Raw genomic sequence first — 22,619 nt, 5'->3', positions numbered from 1 at the left:
CCCGCTTTAATTTATCCGTACTCACCTCCTCAAATATTTTTCCCTATGTATGCAAAACGTGACCCGTTCTTATCAAAAGCCTTTACAAATCGCATCAAAAGGCCCAACTTGATATGCAGTGGAGGAAAGATGATTTTCTCTCGTCCAACTGAGGGGTCGTTAATGATATTCTTTCTCCCTCTGTGCATGTTTTCTCTCTTAGACCATTATTTTCTCTAATACAGTAATGTGTTTTGTCTCTGCTATTCCAAAGACACCAGAAGCACTTTGCAAACCAAGGAGAAAGTTTACCATTCATAAGTCTAGACAAACCATCCATTGATGTTTATGAGACTTAATCTTCTCAAAGATCAAAGCTATGATTTTATGTTCTTCTTTAACTTCCCTTGAGGGAGCAGCTGACATTGAACTGAATTTGTTACCATTGTGTATTAGTACAAATTTCAAACTTACCCTGAGCTGTGTACAAAAACAAGAAAATCATCTAGAACACATTCAGGAAGACCCATTTCCTCAGGTGTTCGCTAATTTCGTGCAGAACACGAGATTGTGTTCTTGAGAGTATAAAAAATAAAAATGAAGGGCTTCCTGGATCAACAGCCTGGGCAAAACCGAAAGATACGATTCCACATCCATTTGTTTAACATTTATACCGATTTAGATCGTACAGTATGAGATTTACGACTCTTATATAGGTAGGCGATACTTTGAAGTATTTATGTAATAGTATTCTTTTCCAAATTTACCTCTTTAGTGCGAGTTAAACCAAGAAGACATAAAATTATGAAAACTGGTCATCCTACAGATTTCACTTTACAGAAGTCTATATTTAAAAATAATTGTTAACTTTAAAGCTTTTTATTAGATTTCATTTCATATATACAGTTTCTTTCGTATATCACATGTATTCACCAAAATTCCAAATGTTATATGAGCTGTAGAAAATCGTAATTGATTGTTCATCAGACCATAGTCTTCAGTGTATTCAAAAACTGCAGTTACCTTCACCAGAAACATTTCCGCTAGACGTAATAATTTAATACTGCAATATGTAAACAAATCATTGGACGTGGTGTATTTTTAAATTTCTAAATTTTATTTCAGGAATATATAAAATTTCTTTTGCAAATCGCATTTTTGTAACCGTAAAAAGGTATAATTTTTGCATAAATCACCACTGTTTCTAAAAACAGATGTCGTTGTAATAATTATTTTCACAAAGAAATTCTAGAACATTTTGGACAACAATTTGTGTTATATAGAACTGTATGCATCCCAAATCAGATTGGACATAGTTGTTAGCTGAGTTGACTTTTAAGATTTTGTGTGTGACACATCGTACATAATGTTGTTGTTATCAGCAATCATGTGAAAATGGGCTCCTTCTGTGTAAAAAGAGGTTTTGGTGATGAGACTACATTTTTTTGTCATGTTGATTGGTAAAAAGTTGACACTAAGAAAAAACTGTGTATTATGGTTTACTATGGGTGAGAAACTAATTGTGAAATAAATCAAGAAGTAATATTAAGAAATAGTATCATCACAGGGTAGTAAAAAATGTGAGAACCTATTCATGCCCAAATTATGCGAATGCTGCCACTTCTCATTGAAACAAGATGAGTATTTACCTTTATTCCACAAATTGTTTAATCACATCTTGGGAAAGATATTTTCTCTTGACGTTCTGTTGTACTAAAGCTATTACGTAGTTACAGTAGAGATTTATTTCAGTTATTTCAATATCATCATGGACATTTTGCATCTAACGAACCATTTCAAGAGCAAGAAGGGTAGCATACTTTTTCTATTGTATGCTAAAAGGTAACTTTGGTTCCTTGATCCAGTACATTTTTGTTGGAAGCCAGTAATTCAGAAGCTTCTTTTGACGGTAAGTCCTCCCAACCAACAGGCATCCTAGGGGCCTTTGTTTCAGACGTTTTTATTTCCCTATAGTCCACAATTGTAAATGTTCTGTACAAGTTTTACAGATTTACTGCAAAAGTCTTTACAAAGTCAATTATAAGTTTTAGGTTTCCTTTCGGCGTTTCATCTCTGCATATGTAGCAAAAACCATCAAGGTGATTTACGCAACTTCTTCTACTTCAACTTACATTATTTCTGTTCAACAACACAAGTGCAACTTAAAGCATACTTGTTTCCTAAGTGGACTGTCATGTGACATCATCCTCAGTCAGCCCTGTATGGCCAGAGCTCACACAATAACCTCCAACTCCATCTGGTGGATATTCCTGGAACTAATTAGAGAGCAGACCGGCAATAGGGTAAACCTACAGGAACCAATCCTCGTACGTGTTATTTAGAAGTGCACAAACCAGAGTTACAAGTGCACATTTCATGTAGAAGTGCATGTTAAACAACAATGATCAAAAAAATAAGAGTGGATAGAGGAAGGCTAATTTCGCTTTTTGATTCAATGCCCCAACTGTGGCTAAAAATCAATTCTAAAATCTTAGATATAAAAAAACAGTTTGTTCTTGGCCTGTGTAATTACGTCATTGCTAGTTTCCCTTGAGATCTCTGGTGAGTTATTAGTTAATCCCGATTTAAACCCTGAGAAATTAATGCCATACCCGCATAATCACTCTCATCATTATTAGTATCAGTGGGAGAACAACAGTCCTCACAAACAACATGTATTGGAGTGGCTTTTGTTTCAGACGTTTTCGTTTCCCGGTAGTCCACAATCGTAAATGTTCTGTACAAGTTTTACAGATTTATTGCAAAAGTTTTTACAAAGTCAATAATAAGTTGTCGGTTTCGTTTCAGCGTTTATTCTCTGCATATGTAGCAAAAAACATCAAGGTGATTCACGTAACTTCTTCAAGTTCATCTTATATTATTTCTGTTCAACAACACTAGTGCAAAAAACTACAGCATAGATGTTTCCTAACTAACTTATCATGCAACATCAATCTCGCTCAGACCTGTACGGTCAGAGCTCACAAAATAACCTCCAACTCCATCTGGTGGATATTCCTGGAACTAATTAGAAAGCAGACCGGCAATAGGGCAAACCTACAGGATCCAATCCTCGTACATGTGATTTAGAAGTGCACAAACCAGAGTTACAAATGCATATTTCACGTAGAAGTGCATTTTAAACAACTATGATCAAAAAAATAAGAGCGGATAGAGGATGCCTGATTTCACTTTTTGATTCAATGCCCCAACTGTAGCTAAAATCAGTTCTAAAATCTTAGATATAAAAAAAACCAGTTTGTTCTTGGCCTGTGTAATTACTTCATTGCTAGTTTCCCTGAGTATCTTAAAATGGCGCATTAGTTATTAATGTTGACAATAGGTGTGCAAAGTGCTATTTCTGCTAAGATAGTAGATCTCCTTCCAATAGAAATAGAGTTCGAGTAAATCATCTGTCCATTCAGGTTAAGATAGTCTATGGTTCACTTGAAACGATGCAAGCAATTTCCAGGTCGATTCTTTGAATGAGATGCAGACGAATTTCTTCCCCATCGTTCTCCCACTGAGGAAGTATTCGGTACATAATCATACTGTCGTCATTGGGGATTTGAGCCCCAACGTTCCGTTTTGTCTCCATCGTCTTCGTTGTACAAAGACTAGTTTCGTTGTTTAGTTAATATCTTGGGTGACCACGCTGTGCAAAACAGAATGATTGGCTATTGAACTTTCCTTCTTTCTTTCTACTGCTCGTCTCTCAACGAAAATTAGTTTCGTTGTATAATTAATATCTGTGCAAAACCAGAACGCTCCACTTCCACTAGCTAGGAAACAGCTGCAGTGCTAGATGACACGTTATGTGCTGAAATGCTAATTCATGGGAAACCATTACTTGCTTCATACTTGCAACACCTGACACCTGACACCTGACAGCTGTTGGAGACCTCAAATATAAGGCAATATCACTGGCCTTATGGAATCGGAAATGTAAGGGCTGCTGTCCAAGTTACCGGCTATGAGAACCAGAAGTAGACATTTCCTCTACGCATTGGCCCTGAATAGCATGATACCAGGTATTGGAGCATGTATGACAGCGATGGGAATGCTGAAAAACCATGATGGTATACGCAGAAAGAGTGTCATGGCGCCACTCCTGTGTTCAGTGTTGCCACCTTACCTATCTCTGCTGATGTGTCAAGGGTTGCAGCAGCAATGGTTTCTGCACTGATAGTCCGCAGTGCTCGAGACGTAACCTCTCACTCCGCGTGGATACTTGTCGTGTAGTAAGCAAACCCATTTCCTGGTTCTTGACATGTAACTTTACTTTGTGATCCTGCACAGCTGAATGAATATGCATGTCCCACGAGCTCCAGACATATGTGATTGTTGCGATCCCTCATGTCGCTGAATAAAAATCTACTGAACACATTAATTCCATATCTGCGTGACAATCGTGGGATGCCAACCAACGCAAGTAGTGATATCGGGTAACGATAAACCACAGTTTCGAATGTTCTTGATGCTGCCACTGTCGAATTCTGACATGGGCTGGTAGACGTTTCTGTTCGTACGTGAGACGTAACACGATCATGTCACAAGCACACAACATTCTGAATGAGAAACCGATGTATCCAAAATATAGGAGGTATTACTCCTACTACACTGCGTAGTGACGCTACCCAGAATTCTGCTAAAAGTAATAAATCTTTATTGTAAGCGCTGAAAGTAGGATGGAGGCCTCCACGGAGTATTATAGTGACAGCGCTGGCCATCAGCCAAGCTACGTCGACAAATAAGGCAGAATAATAGATGCGTAAGTGAGTTGTGAAGCAAGTGTTGCGTAGTGCAATGGTAATTTGCCCCACACAGCAAAGAATCTACATCTATATCCACAAGGAGACTCTGCAAATCACATTTAAGTGCCTGGCAGATGGCTAATCGAACCACCATCAAAATTCTCTAATATTTCAATCTCTTATAGTGCGCAGAAAATACAAACACCTATATCTTTCCGTACGAACTCTGATTTCCCTTATTTTACCGTGATGATCGTTTCTGCCTGTGGGACGATGTCAACAAAATATTTTCGCATTCGGAGGATATGGTTGGTGATTGTAATTTCGTGAGAAGATTCCGTCTCTACGAAAAACGCCTTTCTTTTAATTATGTCCAGCCAAAATTCTGTATCATTTCTGTGACACTCTCTCCAATATTTTGCGATAGTACAAAACGCGCTGCCCTTCTTTGAAATTTTTCGATGTACTCTGTCAGTCCTATCTGGTAACGGAAATCACAAATTCAGTCACATAACTGAGACGATATTCCTTAAACATGCAATTTCATTACAAGCCGCTTGTATTGTACAGTATCTAAAACTTTCCGGAAAACCAGAAATATGGTATTGATCTGAAATCCCTTATCAATAGCACTAAGCACTTCATGTGAATAAAGAGCCAGTTGTGTTTCACAGGAACGCTGTTTTCTAAACCCATGTTGACTGTGTGTCAATAGACAGTTTTCTTCGAGGTAATTCATAATGAAGTGGCAATTGGGCCGTTGCCACTGCGCTGAAGCCGGTCTCTCTGTTATGGGCAGTGTGACTAGACACCAGTGCACGTTACAGTGGAACCCAATTTACAAGTTCTTTTTACGATTACTGTCTGGTGTGACACGATCGGTAAAATGGTGATAGGTTTAATCAGTTTAGAAAAGCGAATAACAAGACCGAATGATTTGCGTGTTGAATGCTTGAGCGCGTTCTCTTGGCCTAAGGAACTGCAATGTACATCCAGCATTATGTAGACCCTATTCATTTTACCAGACGTATCAGAAAATTTCTCCGCCGCTCTTCCCTAGTCGCTGGTTTGGTCGTAGTACTCCAGTTAACTGTCCCATAAGATCGCCAGTTATTACATCATTAGATTTTTGACTTTAAAGTTGGATGAAGTCTCAGATGTACAAGCGAAAGATATGTACGAGAGATGAACCACATGGTCGCATCATGGACACTGCTACCCTCATTAGGGAACATGCTGAGGCAGTGACAGTTAACACAACATGTTCTCCAAAAGTGAACAAATGCATTGAAGTTGGCGCTGGGATACTCGAACACTGATTGTACACCGTGCATCAGCTGTGATGTGACGTGTACGATAATACTTGGAGATTAATGTGTCATAAAACATATTTTTGAGCTGATACTTTGTTAAACTAATAATGTTATATTTACTAACTGTTGCAAATGAGTGAAGCTGGCAATTTATTGAAGAATACAGAAAATAAATAACGATGTACATTAAATGTGTTCTGGCTCGAAAGTCATTCGGATTACGGCAAATGCCTGTATGAAGTTTTTTGCTTCAAACGATCGTTCCTGTGATTTCCCTTAATATTAACCATTCTTCCTGGGACACCATGTTTCATAGGAAGGTGTGTTGGGGCCCTTGTTGTTCATGTTGGATATTAATGACACTGCAGAAAATATTAACTGTTTTTGAAAGCAGTCCAGAGACAGGTAGTGCTATTTTTATTGTTTTCTACAAGAAGTGGCTAGCAACCACAGTTTAGTCAACATTCAGCCGCCTTTAGTGAATTAGCAGTCTAGTTAAAAGTTGATTAACTCTCTACAGTAAATTGATTTCTTAGGATGTATAGGATGTGTGACTGCTGTGTACGGACGCTGGATGAGCTGACCACTGTTCGCGAACAGCTGAACGTGTTGATGGCCGCGGTCAGCCGTCTTCAGGCTGCTGCCTCGGAGGTTAGCGGCAGTGGGGAGTCTGGTGCGTCGCATGGTACACCCCAGGTGTTACATGCTTCACCCACTGTCCCTGCTGTCAAGACATCTTCGCGGGTACCGGGCGCGGTTGGGTCACCCTCTCCCCAAGGGGAGTGGCGGGTTCAGCGGCAGTCACGGCGCACGAGGCGGAGGGTCAATGTGGAGGCTGGCCGTGTGGCATCGCCCGCTCTACCTGTGAGTGGACATGTGGCCACTCCTTCAGCAAGGTCCGAGCAGGCACACGGAGGGAGGGGTTAATTAGTTATTGGGAGCTCCAACGTTAGGCGGGTGATGGAGCCGCTTAGGGAAATAGCGGAAAGGTATTTCACTCTGTCTGCTTGCCGGAGGGTCTATTCCGAGATGTGGAGGAGGCCCTGCCGGCGGCGATAGAGAGCACTGGGTGCACCCGACTGCAAATTGTTGCTCATGTCGGCACCAATGACTACCGCCGTCTGGGTTCAGAGGTCATCCTCAGTTCGTACAGGCGGTTGGCGGAATTGGTGAAGGCGGAAAGCCTCGCTCGCGGGGTGGAATCAGAGCTAACTATTTGTAGTATAGTTCCCAGAACCGATCGCGGTCCTCTGGTTTGGAGCCGAGTGGAAGGCTTAAACCAGAGGCTCAGACGCTTCTGCGGAGATCTGGGGTGCAAATTTCTCGACCTCCGCTATCGGGTGGAGAAATGTAGGGTCCCCCCGAATAGGTCAGGCGTGCACTACACGCCGGAAGCGGCTACAAGGGTAGCGGAGTACGTGTGGAGTGCACATGGGGGTTTTTTAGGCTAGACAATTCCCTCCCTAGGCCCGACAAGACGCCTCCTGAGACGCGGCAAGGTAGGAGTAGGCAAAATGCAACAGGGAATAACAATATTAATCTGCTAATAGTAAATTGCAGGAGCGTCTATAGAAAGGTCCCAGAACTGCTCTCATTAATAAACGGTCACAAAGCCCATATAGTACTAGGAACAGAAAGTTGGCTGAAACCAGACGTAAACAGTAACGAAATCCTAAACTCAGATTGGAATGTATACCGCAGAGACAGGCTGGACAGTGAAGGGGGAAGCGTGTTTATAGCGATAAGAAGTGCAATAGTATCGAAGGAAATTGACGGAGATCCAAAATATGATATAATTTGGGTGAAGGTCACGGTTAAAGCAGGCTCAGACATGTTAATTGGATGTCTCTATAGGCCCCCTAGCTCAGCATTTGTTGTGGCTTAGCACCTGAAGGATAATTTGGAAAATATTTCGAGTAGATTTCCCCACCATGTTATAGTTCTGGGTGGAGATTTTAATTTGTCGGATATAGACTGGGAGACTCAAAAGTTCATAACAGGTGGCAGGGACAAAGAATCCAGTGAAATTTTTTTAAGTGCTTTATCTGAAAACTACCTAGAGCAGTTAAACAGAGAACCGACTCGTGGCAATAACATATTAGATCTTCTGGTGACAAACAGACCCGAACTATTTGAAACAGTTAACACAGAACAGGGAATCAGCGATCATAAAGCGGTTAACGCATCGATGATTTCAGCCGTAAATAGAAATATTAAAAAAAGGTAGGACGATTTTTCTGTTTAGCAAAAGTGACAAAAAGCAGATTACAGAGTACCTGACGGCTCAACACAAAAGTTTTGTCTCAAGTACAGATAGTGTTGAGGATCAGTGGACAAAGTTCAAAACCATGTTACAATATGTGTTAGATGAGTATGTGCCAAGCAAGATCGTAAGAGATGGTAAAGAGCCACCGTGGTACAACAACCGAGTTAGAAAACTGCTGCGGAAGCAAAGGGAACTTCACAGCAAACATAAACATAGCCAAAGCCTTGCAGACAAACAAAAATTACGCGAAGCGAAATGTAGTGTGAGGAGGGCTATGCGAGAGGCGTTCAATGAATTCGAAAGTAAAGTTCTATGTACTGACTTGGAAGAAAATCCTAAGAAATTTTGGTCTGAGGTCAAAGCGGTAGGTGGATCAAAAGAAAATGTCCAGACACTCTGTGACCAAAATGGTACTGAAACAGGGGATGACAGACTAAAGGCCGAAATACTAAATGTCTTTTTCCAAAGCTGTTTCACAGAGGAAGACTGCACTGTAGTTCCATCTCTAGATTGTCGCACATATGACAAAATGGTAGATATCGAAATAGACGACAGAGGGATAGAGAAATAATTAAAATCGCTCAAACGAGAAATGGCCGCTGGACCTGATGGGATATCAGTCCGATTTTACACAGTGTACGTGAAGGAACTTGCCCCGCCGGCCGGAGTGGCCGTGCGGTTCTAGGCGCTACAGTCTGGAGCCGAGCGACCGCTACGGTCGCAGGTTCGAATCCTGCCTCGGGCATTGATGTGTGTGATGTCCTTAGGTTAGTTAGGTTTAATTAGTTCTAAGTTCTGAGCGACTGATGACCTCAGAAGATAAGTCGCATAGTGCTCAGAACCATTTGAACTTGCCCCCATTCTTGCAGCGGTGTACCGTAGGTCTCTAGAAGAGCGTAGCGTTCCAAAGGATTGGAAAAGGGCACAGGTCATCCCCGTTTTCAAGAAGGGCCGTCGAAAAGATGTGCAGAACTATAGACCTATATCTCTAACGTCGATCAGTTGTAGAATTTTGGTACACGTATTATGTTCGAGTATAATGACTTTTCTGGAGACTAGAAATCAACTCTGTAGGAATCAGCATGGGTTTCGAAAAAGACGGTCGTGTGAAACCCAGCTCGCGCTATTCGTCCTCGAGACTCAGAGAGCCATAGAGACTGGTTCACAGGTAGACTTCCGCAAGGCGTTCGATACAGTTCCCCACAGTGTTTAATGAACACAGTAAGAGGATATGGACTATCAGACCAATTGTGTGATTGGATTGAAGAGTTCCTAGATAACAGAACGCAGCATGTCATTCTCAATGGAGAGAAGTCTTCCGAAGTAAGAGTGATTTCAGGTGTGCCGCAGGGGAGTGTCATAGGACCGTTGCTATTCACAATATACATTAATGACCTTGTGGATGACATCGGAAGTTTAATGAGGATTTTTGCAGATGATGCTGTGGTGTATCGAGAGGTTGTAACAATGGAAAATTGTACTGAAATGCAGGAGGATCTGCAGCGAATTGACGCATGGTGCAGGGAATGACAATTGAATCTCAATTTAACCAAGTGTAATGTGCTGCGAATACATAGAAAGATAGATCCCTTATCATTTAGCTGCAAAATAGCAGGTCAGCAACTGGAAGCAGTTAATTCCATAAAGGAGCTGTGCATTTTAACTGTGATGTCACAAATTCGTCATAAATAATCCACCACAATTTGAGAAGTATAGGGATTTACTCACCTGCAACGGTAGAGGAAAAAGTGAACTTTATTACCCATTATGAAAGCTTTCAGTGACTCACAAATGAGTTCAATACGCTGCAAAAATTTTTTGATTATTTGCACAATAATGTACTAAGTCTGACAGGTAGCGTAGCAAGATTTAAATATAAATTAGAATCATTTTCCCTGGACAACCCAGTTCTACTTCAAGGGCGAAATTCTCTTTAAAAGCAGGTAGCCTGAGAAAGAAAATATTTTTAAATGTAGTTGAGTGAGTAGGACAAAAAATAATGTGTTCATTAATGTAAGTAGTCGTCATATACACGTACCCTGTAAACTGAATAATTCCATATCATTTGCTCAGCCGTAGGCAAAGCAGATCGCAGAATTCGTTTCATAAGTGGAATACTAGTACTCAGTCTTCAAAGGAGACTGCTTACGAAACACTCATACGACACTTCCTAGAATATTGCACTAGTGTGTGTGATCCGTTCCAAATAGGACGAACAAGAGAAGTGAACGTTTACAGAGAAGAGACACAGCTATGATCACAAGTTTGTCTGATCTGCAGGATAGTGTCACGGAAATTCTGGAGAAACTGGACTGGCAGACACCTACATACAAAGTGTCAGGAACCAGTTTTAGTAGACGAATTTTGGAATATACTACAACGACCCTGCAGGGATCGAGAACAGGATTAGGTTAACTGCAGCGCGTATAAAGGTCTATAAACGGTCATTTTTCACGAAATCCGTACGTGAATGGAAGGAGAAGAAACGGTATTTAGTTCAGCTGGAAGTACCCTCTGCCATACATTTCATAGTGGTTTGCAGATATACAGGGTTTGTAGATATACAGGGTTTCGACAATGGCTGTAGATATACAGGTGTTGGACAAAAACATGGAAGCACTTCAAGAAATACAAAGCATTCTTGAACATAAATGCAGATGCTAGCCAAACCTGCTGGATTAGCTGTTGTATTTCATCACTAATGGCACCTGTTCGATGCCCTCAATTCGTTGCAAGTGTCAGTCGTGGTCAGAAAGGTGTTTTGTGTAGCTGTAAGTGTGTTATGTCAGAGGTAAGTGAATTCATATATTGCCAAGTTTTTTGTGTTTTTATGGTATTTGCTTCTGCTACCAAGTAGCTGAAGTGGTTCGTGATTCATGAGGCACCGCATCAAAGATTTGTACCGAATACAATGAGAGCGGAAACGCATCCTCTGAGTCACAATGCGAACGAAAGTGTGTGTTCAGTAACCACCGCAGATGATCATTGAAGAGAACTGTGACGAAAAATAAGAGGACAACAGATATAGTAGTCACTGCAGAATTCAATGTCGCACTCGAGAACCTGTAAGCACCAAAACAACAGGAAGCGGTCTTCATAAGCAGAGAATTGCAGGCTGACGTGGAATTTCAAAACCAAGCATTAGCGACTGCAATGGATGTAACAGGAAATTGTGGTACTGAAGGCCTAAAACCTTAAATATGGAGCAATGGAAGAAAGTCAATTGGTTGAGTGAGTCTTGTTTTACACTGTTTCCAACTGCTGCCCGTGTTAATGTCTGTCATGTGCATGTCCTAAGCCCATGTTACAGACTGCTTGCTGCAAAGAGCGAAACATTGCGAGGGTTTGGTGAAGATTTGGTCAGCCATACCCTGGTATGCCTTGGACCCCATGGTAACTCTACAAGGTCATATTACTTCCAAGGATTGTGTGTCAATTTTGTCTGATCAGATCCATTTCATGGTACAATATTTGTTCTCCAATAGTGACCTGCAGCATCGTCGATAGAACGGACTGTGGTCGTTTGGTGCAGAGCCGAGTGGAGAGTGTGAATCAGAGGCTCAGGCGGTTCTGTGACGGTGTAGGCTGCAGATTCCTTGACTTGCGCCATCAGGCGCTGGGTTTCCGGGTTCAGCTTAATAGATCAGGAAGGTGCTACACAGGTAGTGGGGAATGAGTGGAAGGGACTGGGAGGTTGTTTAGGTTAGTGGGCCTCAGGGAACCACAGAAAGGGCGTCTGTCTAAAAGGGGGTAGGTAAAACACAGTCAGTTAGTTGTAAAAACGGTCAGTATTATACTTGATAATTGTTGTAGCTGTGTTGGGAAGGAACCAGAGCTCCAAGCCCCAATAGCCAGCAGTGAATATCAAATAGCTGGCTAAAGCCAGAAACAAGTTCAGCAGGAAGGAGACAATCTCAGTAGCCGTCTTAGATTGCTTGCAGATGATGCTGCTACTTACCGTCTTGTAAAGTAATCATATGGCCAAAACGAACTGCAAAATAATTTAGATAAGGTATCTGTATGGTGTAAAAAGTGGCAATTGGCGTTGAAGTTATTCACATGAGTACTGAAAGAAGACAACTAAATTTCGATTCAAGGTAAGTCACATAAATCTGAAGACTTTAAATTCAACTAAATAATTAAGAATTGCAATTACAAATACCCTAAATTGCAACGAACACATAGATAATGTTGTGGGCACAGCCAACCAAAGACTGAGATTCAATGGCAGAACACTTAGAGGGTGCGACAGGTCTATTAAAGAGACTGCTTACACCATGCTAGTCCGCCCTATTCTCGGGTGTATTTGTGGGGTGTGGGATCCGCATCAGATGGAACTGGCGGATGACACCGAAAAAGTGCAAAGGAGGGCACCTCGTTTTGTATTACCGCGAAGTTGGGGAGACAATGCTGCAGACATGATACGTGAATTGGTGTGGCAATCATTAAGACAAAAGCGTTTTTCGTCGCGAAGGGATCTTCTCATGATATTTCAATCACCAGTTTTCTACTCCTATTGCGAAAACAATTTCTTGGAACCCACCTACATAGGGAGGAAAGATCATCACGATAAAATAAGAGAAATCAGAGGGATCGCACAGAAAAAATTTAAGTGCTCGTTTTCCCGCGCTTGAAGGTGGTTCATTGAACCTTCAGCCAGATACTTTCTTGGGAACAGCAGAGTAATCATGTAGATGTAGATGCTGTGTTCCAAGGAGACATGGTTCCTGTTGTACTTTACGTTGTTCCATATTTGTGTCCACGCCCTGTAGATGTAGATATAGAGTAGTGCTAGAAATGACCAAGTTACGAAGTTCCTCCTTCTTTCTCTGCTTCTGCAGGGATGGCTGTGTGCTATAAGATTGTTCAAGAGAACAGGAACGGTAGTAAATCCGTCATCTGGCTATCCGACACACGAGAAAGCGTCGTAACGACCCTGGAGGTAAGCCTTCGCGTGTCTGCTACCGTCGCCCCAGCCCGCCTTCCGCCGAGCACATGACCACGAGCTCACAGTCACACACACACACACACACACACATACACACGCACACGCGCACACACACAGACGCGCGGGCATGAGCATGCGCAATCGCTTCCATATTTCTATGTAGGAGTGTACTCCTTTCCTTAGACAAAAGCACAAACCCAGCGAGGTGGCGAAGTGGGAAGACACAGGATGCACAGTCAGGAGGGCAGTGGTTCGAATCTCTGTCAGGGCATTCACATTTAGGTTTCTTTCTCAGCAGTCTCCTATCCTAGCTTATGCTTGTAAAACTGCGGGAAACCTAAATGTGGATGGACTGATAGAGATACAAACCACTGATCTCCTAACTGTGACTTCTGGGTCATCCCACTTCGTCACCCCGCTGGGTTTTATTAATGAAATTTGGTGAATGCGATGGATGCCCTTTGTGTAGTTTATAACGTTTTATTTTATCACGACAGCCTTCGCATTGGCCAGTTCACGTGAGGTAATTTTTGGTGTAGCCAACCCAACATGTTCGAATACTTCAAAACTTGTTCTTTCAGTAAATCCAACAACAGATAATAAAAAATAATTGCAGCACATCAGCATTCCACATTGTATTTTATGTACGATGTGGTGCAGCCATGGAAACACTGGACTCTCGTTCAGGAAGATTAACAATTCCTCATGTTTCTCTAACTCATTTCATGCAAATGATATTACGGCTCCTTGAACAAGGTTATGACCAATTTTCTAAACTGCACTTTCAAGTAAGACAGTGCCCCTTTGTAATAATTCTGATTCAAGGTACGTTACATTCTAACCTTCATTACCACAGAGCACATAGCGAAAGATAATACTCATGAGCAAAAACGTAGATTATTATTAGTGTAACAATGAGCATTAAGATTCGTGTAAAGTGCTATTTATTTGCGTAACACCGGAGTGTTTTGAGCTGATTTGCTAAGCATTTCATGCTCTGAATTCAAACAACTCATTAATATTTGCCAAGGAGTTCAAAATTCTAAAATACAAGATTTTAGTGAAATATATGTCATACTGTTTTAATATAAGTCCATGGATAAAAAATGAAACAATAATTTTACTATTGTATTATATAACTATTATTCTATACTAAATAAAAAGGTCATTGATGATAACTTCCAGTCCCTGAACATTTAGGAAGCTTCTTTTCCATGACATTCTTGAATGCATTATGGAGCGGTCCATTTTTAAATTCGAGCAGTAAACTGCCATCACGTGCATATCCGATCTTCCTTGGTAGCGTTCCTCGACAGTTTTAATATGCAGAGTTGCCTTATTTGCGGGTAGTCAAATATCCCTGCTTGAATTTTTCCGTTCTCAGCTCAGACATTTTTCCCTGTATATGGGAAAGAGTGACCCGTTCTTATCAATAGCCTTTACAAACTGCTTCAAAAGGCCCAACTTGATATACAGTAGACGACAAATGATTTCCTCTCGTTCAACTAAGGGGTCGTTAATGACATTCTTCCTCCCTCCGTACATGTTTTCTCTCTTTGGCCGTTCTTTTCCAACACTGTCATCTGCTTTGTCTCTGCTATTCCAGAGTCACAAAAAGCACTTTGCAAACCAAGGAGAAAGTTTACCGTTTATAAGTCTAGACAAACCACCCATTGATGTTTATGAGACTTAATCTTCTCAAAGAGCAAAACTACGGTTTTATGTTCTTCTTTCATTTCCCTTGAGGGAGCAGCTGATATTGAACTAATTTTGGTACCATTGTGTATTAAAACAAATTTCAAACTTGCCCTGAGCTGTGCACAGAACCGAGAAAATCAACTATAAAACATTCAGGAAGACCTATTTCCTCAGGTGTTCACTAATTTCGTGCAGAACACGAGATTGTCTTCTTGAGAGTATAAAAAATAAAAATGAAGGGCTTCCTGGATCAACAGGTCGTTACGACACCAGCCTGGGCACAACCGAAAGATACGATTCCACATCCACTTGTTTAACATTTATTCCGATTTAGATCGTAAAGTATGAGATTTACGACTCTTATATAGGTACACGATACTTTGAAGTATTTACGAAATAGTATTCTTTTTCAAATTTACCATTTTAGTGCGAGTTAAACCACGAAGACATAAAACTATGAAAACTGGTCATCCTACAGATTTCACTTTACAGAAGTCTATATTTAAAAATCATTGTTAACCTTAAAGGTTTTTATTGGATTTCATTTCATATATACAGTTTTTCCCGTATATGACAGTTGCTCACCAAAATTTCAATTGTCATATGAGCTGTAGGAAAACGTAATTGATTGTTTATCAGACAATAGTCTTCAGTGTATTCAAAAACCGCAGTTAACTTCACCAGAAAATTTCTGCTTGGCATAATAATTTAATACTGCAATATGTAAACAAATCTTGGGACGTGATGGATTTATATATTTCTAAATTTTATTGCAGGAATATATAAAAATTTCTTTTGCAAATCGCATTTTTGTGACCATAACAAGGTATAAATTTTGCATAAATCGCCACTGTTTCTAAAAACAGATGTCGTCATAATAATTATTTTGACAAAGGAAATTCTAGAACATGTTGGACAAAAATTTTGTGTTACATAGGACTGTATGCATCCCAAATCAGATTGGGCATAGTTGTTAGCTGAGTTGACTTTCAAGATTTTGTATGTGACACATCGTGTGTAATGTTTTTGTTATCAGCAATCATGTGAAAATGAGCTCCTTCTGTCTAAAAAGAGGTTTTGGTGATGAGACTACGTTTTTTTGCCTTGTTGATTGGTAAAAAAGTTGACACTAAGGAAAAACTGTGTATTATGTTTTACTATGGGTGACGAACTAATTGTGAAATAAATCAAGTAGAAATATTAAGAAATAGTATCTTCACAAGCTAGTTAACAATCTGAGAACCTATTCATACCGAAATTAGGCGAATGCTGCCGCTTCTCATTGAAGCAAGGTTAGTATTTACCTTTATTCTATAAATTGTTTAATCACATCTTGAAAGAGTCATTTTCTCAAGGCGTTCTTTTGAACTAAAACCATTACGTAGTTACAGTAGAGATTTATTTCAATTGGAATGGCTCATCAGGGATAGTATGCCTCAGATGTACCATTTCAAGAGCAAGAAGGGTAGCATACTTTTTACGTTGTATGGTAAAAGTTAACTATGGTTTCTGGATCCAGTACATTTTTGTTGGAAGCCAGTAATTCAGAAGCTTCTATTGACGGCTTGAGATCTGTGGTGAGTTATTAACTCATCCCAGTTTAAACGCTGAGGAATTATTGCCATACCCGCATAATCACTGTCATCGTCGTTAGTATCAGAGGGGCAACACCAGTCCTCACAAACAACAGGTATCGGAATGGCTTTTCTTTCAGACGTTTTCGTTTCCCAGTAGTCCACAATCGTAAATGTTCTGAACAGGTTTTACAGATTTATTCTAATTTTGGTTTCCTTTCAGCGTTTAATCTCTGAATAAGTAGCAAAAACCATCTACGTGATTTACTTATATTATTTCTGTTCAACTACACTAGTGCAAAAACTTCAGCATAGATGTTTCCTGACTGATTTATCATGTGACGTCATTCTAGCTCAGCCCTGTATGGCCAGAGCTCAAACAGTAACCTCCAACTCCATCTGGTGGATATTCCTGGAACTAATTGGAAAGCAGACCGGCAATAGGGCAAACCTACAGGAACCAATCCTCGTACAAGTGATTTAGAAGTGCACAAAACAGAGTTACAAATGCACATTTCATCTTGAAGTGCATGTTAAACAACCACGATCAAAAAATAAGAGAGGTTAGAGGAAGACTGATTTCACTTTTTGATTTAACTCCCCAACTTTGGCTAAAATCAATTCTAAATTCCTAGATATAAGAAAACCGTTTGTTCTTGGCCTGTGGAATTACTTCGTTGCTTGTTTCCCTGAGTATGGTAAAATGGGGTAACGTTGCAGTAGGCTGATGTACAATTATTAATGTTGATAATAGGTGTGCAAAGCGCCAAAATAGATTTGACCTCTTCAGTCTGATGCATTAAATGAATAATAATTTATTTGTGCTAAGATAGTAGATTTGCTTCCAGTGGAAATAGATTTCGAGTGAATGATGGAGTCACAGAGATTAAGGGCGTCTATGGTTCACTTGAATCGATTGAAGCAATTTCCAGGACGATTCTTTGAATGAGATGCAGACGAATTTCTTCCTTATCCTTCTCCCACAGAGGAAGTATTCGGTACATAGTCATACCGTCGTCGTTGAAGATTTGAGCCCCAACATTCCGTTTTGTCTCCATCGTCTTCGTTGTACGAAGACTAGTTTCGTTGTTTAGTTAATATCTTTGGTGATCACGCTGTGCAAAACAGCATGATGGGCTATTGAACTTTCCTCCTTTCTTTCTACTGCTCTTCTCTCAACGAAAATTAGTTTCGTTGTATAATTAACCTCTGAGCAAAGCCAGAACGTTCCAGATCCACTAGCTAGGTAACAGCTGCAGTGCTAGATGACACGTTACGTGCTGAAATGCTAATTAGTGGGAAAACATTACTAACTTCATACTTGCAACACCTGACAGCTGTGGAGATATATGCAAACATTGTTTTGGAATAGAAATAAGAATCCGCCAGTGGTAACAGTTGATGCCACCCTTGTAGCTTATTGTAAGAACGATCGAAAATATATTGCTGGCCATGAAACTGCTCCCCAGGACGGATAGAACATAATAACATTTTACTTGTAGTGCTTATACAGTGTAGTAGAAAGAATACGTGAATAAAATTGTAAGTGATTTGGAAGCATAGAGGTTCCGAATTTTGCACGGTCCAGTAACATTAATGTGGCCACCGCCTATGTTCGACGTCAACATGCAATAACCACTCAGAGATTTGAGGTGATATGTGACACCACCAGCAGTGTGGGGGGGATGCGGAAAACAGTGCAGTTATTATCGCGATGTGGAAATGGAGTGATTTATATGATGCCGAAAAGGGTATGATCATTGGCATTCGGGCCAAGGGAGGATGTATTTCCGAAACGGCTATTTTTGTAGAGTATTTATGTGCAACTGTGGTTAAAGTACGACCCAAGAAGGTAGCAAAAGTGTCTCCTCAACTACTGTTCAGCGAACTTCGTTGTGTATGAGCCCTGGAGCAGGTGTTTGGTTCATGCACCCATGCTGACTGCTATTCATCGGAGGCAAAGGCTGTAATTTGCACGCCAATACTTCAACTGACGGCCACTGAGTGTCTCGACAGCTGTCCTTTTCAGATGAATTACGTATTATGTTCCATAGGAATGTCTGAAAGGAAACACCCTGCAACCAGGAGAGAGCGTTATGATCTGGGCATGTTTTCAGTGGCATTCCCTGGGTAATCTCATCATTCTGGAGGCACAATATTTCAACAAAATACTTATATCCATCTGTCTCCTACATGAATTTGGTTTTTCCTTGACACGATGCCACCGACCGGCAGGACAAAGCATCATGTCACATAGGTTGCAATGTATGTGTTGCGTGTTTCGAGGAGCACCAGGATGACTACACTGTTCTCCCCTGGCTGTCAACCTCCCTCGATTGAACCTGGTTGAGAATCTGTGAGACTAGCTCGATCCCACCATGGAGCCTCAACTGAGAAACGTAGATCAGCTGGCAATGGTGTTGGGGTCGGCATGACTCCACATCCCTCTCTGAACCCCTAGAACCTTACTGACTACTTCTGCACATCTCACACTGCAAAAGGTGGTCATTCAGACTTTTGTCGGGTGGTCACATTAATAAGAGTGGCCCAAGCAGTACACAGAATTGCCAGTTCTGGCAGCAACAATGGCTCCAGTTTGGCTGAGCATTGAGTTGAACTGAGCTTGTATGAGAGGTATGGGTGCAGCACGCTATGCTGCTTCAGTTACATGCCAATCGAAGTGTCAAGTGCAAGCATCGTAGTCCCGTGACCAAACGTATTCAATGGGCGAGAGATCTGGAGAACGTGTTGGCGAGGACTACAGATGTACACCCTCCGTATAGAGGTAGGTTTGGACAGTGTGGTTACATGCGGTCTTGCATCGTGTTGCTGAAACATAACGTTTTGGTGACCTCAAATAATTGGTAATATCACTGGCCTTATGGAATCGGAAATGTAAGGGCTGCTGTCCAAGTTACCGGCTATGAGAACCAGAAGTAGACATTTCCTGTACGCATTGGCCCTGAATAGCATGATACCAGGTATTGGAGCATGTATGATAGCGATGGGAAAGCTGAAAAACCATGATGGTATACGCAGAAAGAGTGTCATGGCGCCACACCTGTGTCCAGGGTTGTCACCTTGCCTCCCTCTGCTGCAATGTCAAGGGTTGCAGCAGCAATGGTTTCTGCACTGCCGTCACCTCACTCTCCGCGTCGATACTTGTTGTGTAGTAAGCAAACGCATTTCCAGGTTCTTGGCATGTAACTTTACTTTGTGATCCTGCACAGCTGAATGAATATGCATGTCCCACGGGCTCCAGACATATGTGATTGTTGCAATCGCTCATGTCGCTGAATAGGAATCTACTGATCGCATTAATTCCATATCACGTGACAATCGTGGGATGCCAACCAACGCAAGTAGTGACATCGCGGAACGATAAACCACTGTTTCGAATGTTCACGATGCTGCCACTGTCGAATTCTGACATGGGCTAGTAGACGTTTCAGTTCGTACGTGAGGCGTAACACGATCATGTCACAAGCAAACAACATTCTGAATGAGAAACCGATATATCGAAAATATAGGTGGTATTACTCCTACTACACTCCGTAGTGACGCTACCCAGAATTCTGCTAAAAGTAATAAATCTTTATTGTAAGCGCTGAAAGTAGCATGGAGGCCACCACGGAGTATTATAGTGACAGCGCTGGCCATCAGCCATGGTACGTCGACAAATAAGGCAGAATAATAGATGCGTAAGTGAGTTGTGAAGCAAGTATAGCTTAGCGCAATGGTAAATTGCCCCACGCAGCAATGAATCTACATCTACATCTATGAGGATACTCTGCAAATCACATTTTAGTGCCTGGCAGAGGGCTAATCTAACCACCATCACAATTCTCTATTATTCCAATCTCGTATAGCGTGCGGTACGAACAAACACCTATATTTTACCGTACGAGCTCTGATTTCCATTATTTTATCGGGGTGTTCGTTTCTCCCTATGTAGGTCGGCGTCAACAAAATATTTTCACATTCGGAGGAAAAAGTTGGTGATTGTAATTTCGTGAGAAGATTCCGTCGCTACGAAAAACGCCTTTCTTTTAATTTTGTCCAGCCAAAATTCTGTATCATTACTGTGACACTCTTTTCAATAGATTAGATAATTTTTTCGTTTGATAGATCCGTGCTGAGGAGATCCTCGTGTAAGTGGAACATGTCCCATATTTTGCGATAATACAAAACGTATTGCCTTTTTTTGATCTTTTTCGGTGTACTCCGTCAGTCCTTTCTGGTAAGGATCCCACACCGCGCAGCAGTATTCTAAAAGACGACGGACATTCGTAGTAGTTCTGCTACATTTTCTAAGTGTCCCGCCAATAAAACGCCGTCTTTGGGTACCCTTCCCCACAACATTTTCTATGTGTTCCCTCCAGTTTAAGTTGTTCGTAATTGTAATACCTAGGCTTTTAGTTGAATTTACGGCTTTTAGATTAGACAGATTTATTGTAAACCAAAGTTTAACGAATTCCTTTTAAGACTCATGTGGATGACCTCACACTTTTCGTTATTTAGGGTTAACTGCCAATTTTCTCACCATTCAGATATTTTTTTTTAATCGTTTTGCAATTTGTTTTGATCTTCTGATGACTTTATTAGTCCATAAACGACAGTGTCATCTGCAAACAACGTAAGATGGCTGCTCAAGTTGTCTGCCAAATCGTTTATATAGATAAGGAACAGCAAAGGGCCTATAACACTACCTCGGGGAACACGAGAAATCAGATCTGTTTTACTCGATGACTTTCCGTAAATTACAACGAACTGTGACCTCTCTGACAGGAAATCTCAAATCCAGTCACATATCTGAGACGATATTCCATAAGCATGCAATTTTACTACAAACCTCTTGTGCGGTCCAGTGTCTAAAACTTTTCGGAAAACCAGAAATATGTAATCGATCTGAAATCCCTTGTCAATAGCACTATGCACTTCATTTGAATAAAGAGCTAGTTGTGTTTCACAGGAGCGATCTTTTCTAAACCCATGTTGACTGTGTGTCAATAGACAGTTTTCTTCGAGGTAATTCATTATGAAGTAGCAATTGGGTCGTTGCCACTGCACTGAAGCAGTCTCTCTCTTATGGGCAGTGTGACTAGGCACCAGGTTTTAGAGGAACAAATGGGCAGTAATGGAGTATAAATGAGGATAGGACGTTATTCGAGTCAGGGACTTGGTAATTGCTGAGTAGCCGCACTACAGTGCTGGAGCACCACTGGCCAATCAGACGACTGGGCAGCGCCAGCAGCAGCCTATGGTTCGAGACCAGGCTGTGTCTGCGGGCACACTGGGTCCTTTGTGAGACTTGGCGTCCTAGCCCTGCTGGCTTGCTGTTCCTGTCTGCTGCCGCAAATGATGAGACCCAGGGAGGAACTCGGCGTCAAACCGTTAGCCGCCGTCTGTCGCCTGCCTGAGGGGCATGGGTTGAGACCCACGCACAACCGCTGAGCAAAGAGCAGCCAGGTCTCCTTCTGGCATTTCACTCCCCTGGGAAGCGCCGCTGTCGCAAGTGCCTCTGGTTACATGACAATCGTCATTTGCTTCCATTAATACTTTTTACTCGTGTAGACGCGTTTATATGGAACGTAATCAACGACACACTCAATAACTATCGGTGTCCGCTGGAGAATCTGCACGCTACAGTGGAAAAGTATTTACAAATTCTTTTTACAATCACTGTTTGGTGTGACACGATCGGTAACATGCTGATAGGTTCACGCATTTTAGAAGAGCGAATAACAAGACAGAATGATTTTCATGTTCAAAGCTTGAGAGCGTTCTCTTACCCTCACGGACTGTAATGTACTTCCAGCATTATGGAGACCCTCTACATTTTACCAGACGTATGAGAAAACTTCTCAGCCGCACTTCCCTAGTCGCTGGTTTGGTCGTGGTAGTGCAATTAACTGGCCACTAAGATAGGCAGACCTTACGCCATTTTGATTTTGAGGTTGAATGAAGTCTGAGATGTACAAGCAAAAGATGAATACGTGAGATAAATTGCGTGGGCGCATAATGGACACCGCTGCCTTCATTAGGGAACGTGCTGAGGTAGTCAGACAAGCAACACAACATGTTCTC

This window comes from Schistocerca piceifrons, chromosome X (genome assembly GCF_021461385.2).
Source record: "Schistocerca piceifrons isolate TAMUIC-IGC-003096 chromosome X, iqSchPice1.1, whole genome shotgun sequence".
In the NCBI taxonomy this organism is placed as follows: Eukaryota; Metazoa; Arthropoda; class Insecta; order Orthoptera; family Acrididae; genus Schistocerca; species Schistocerca piceifrons.
This window is presented reverse-complemented; position numbering follows the sequence as displayed.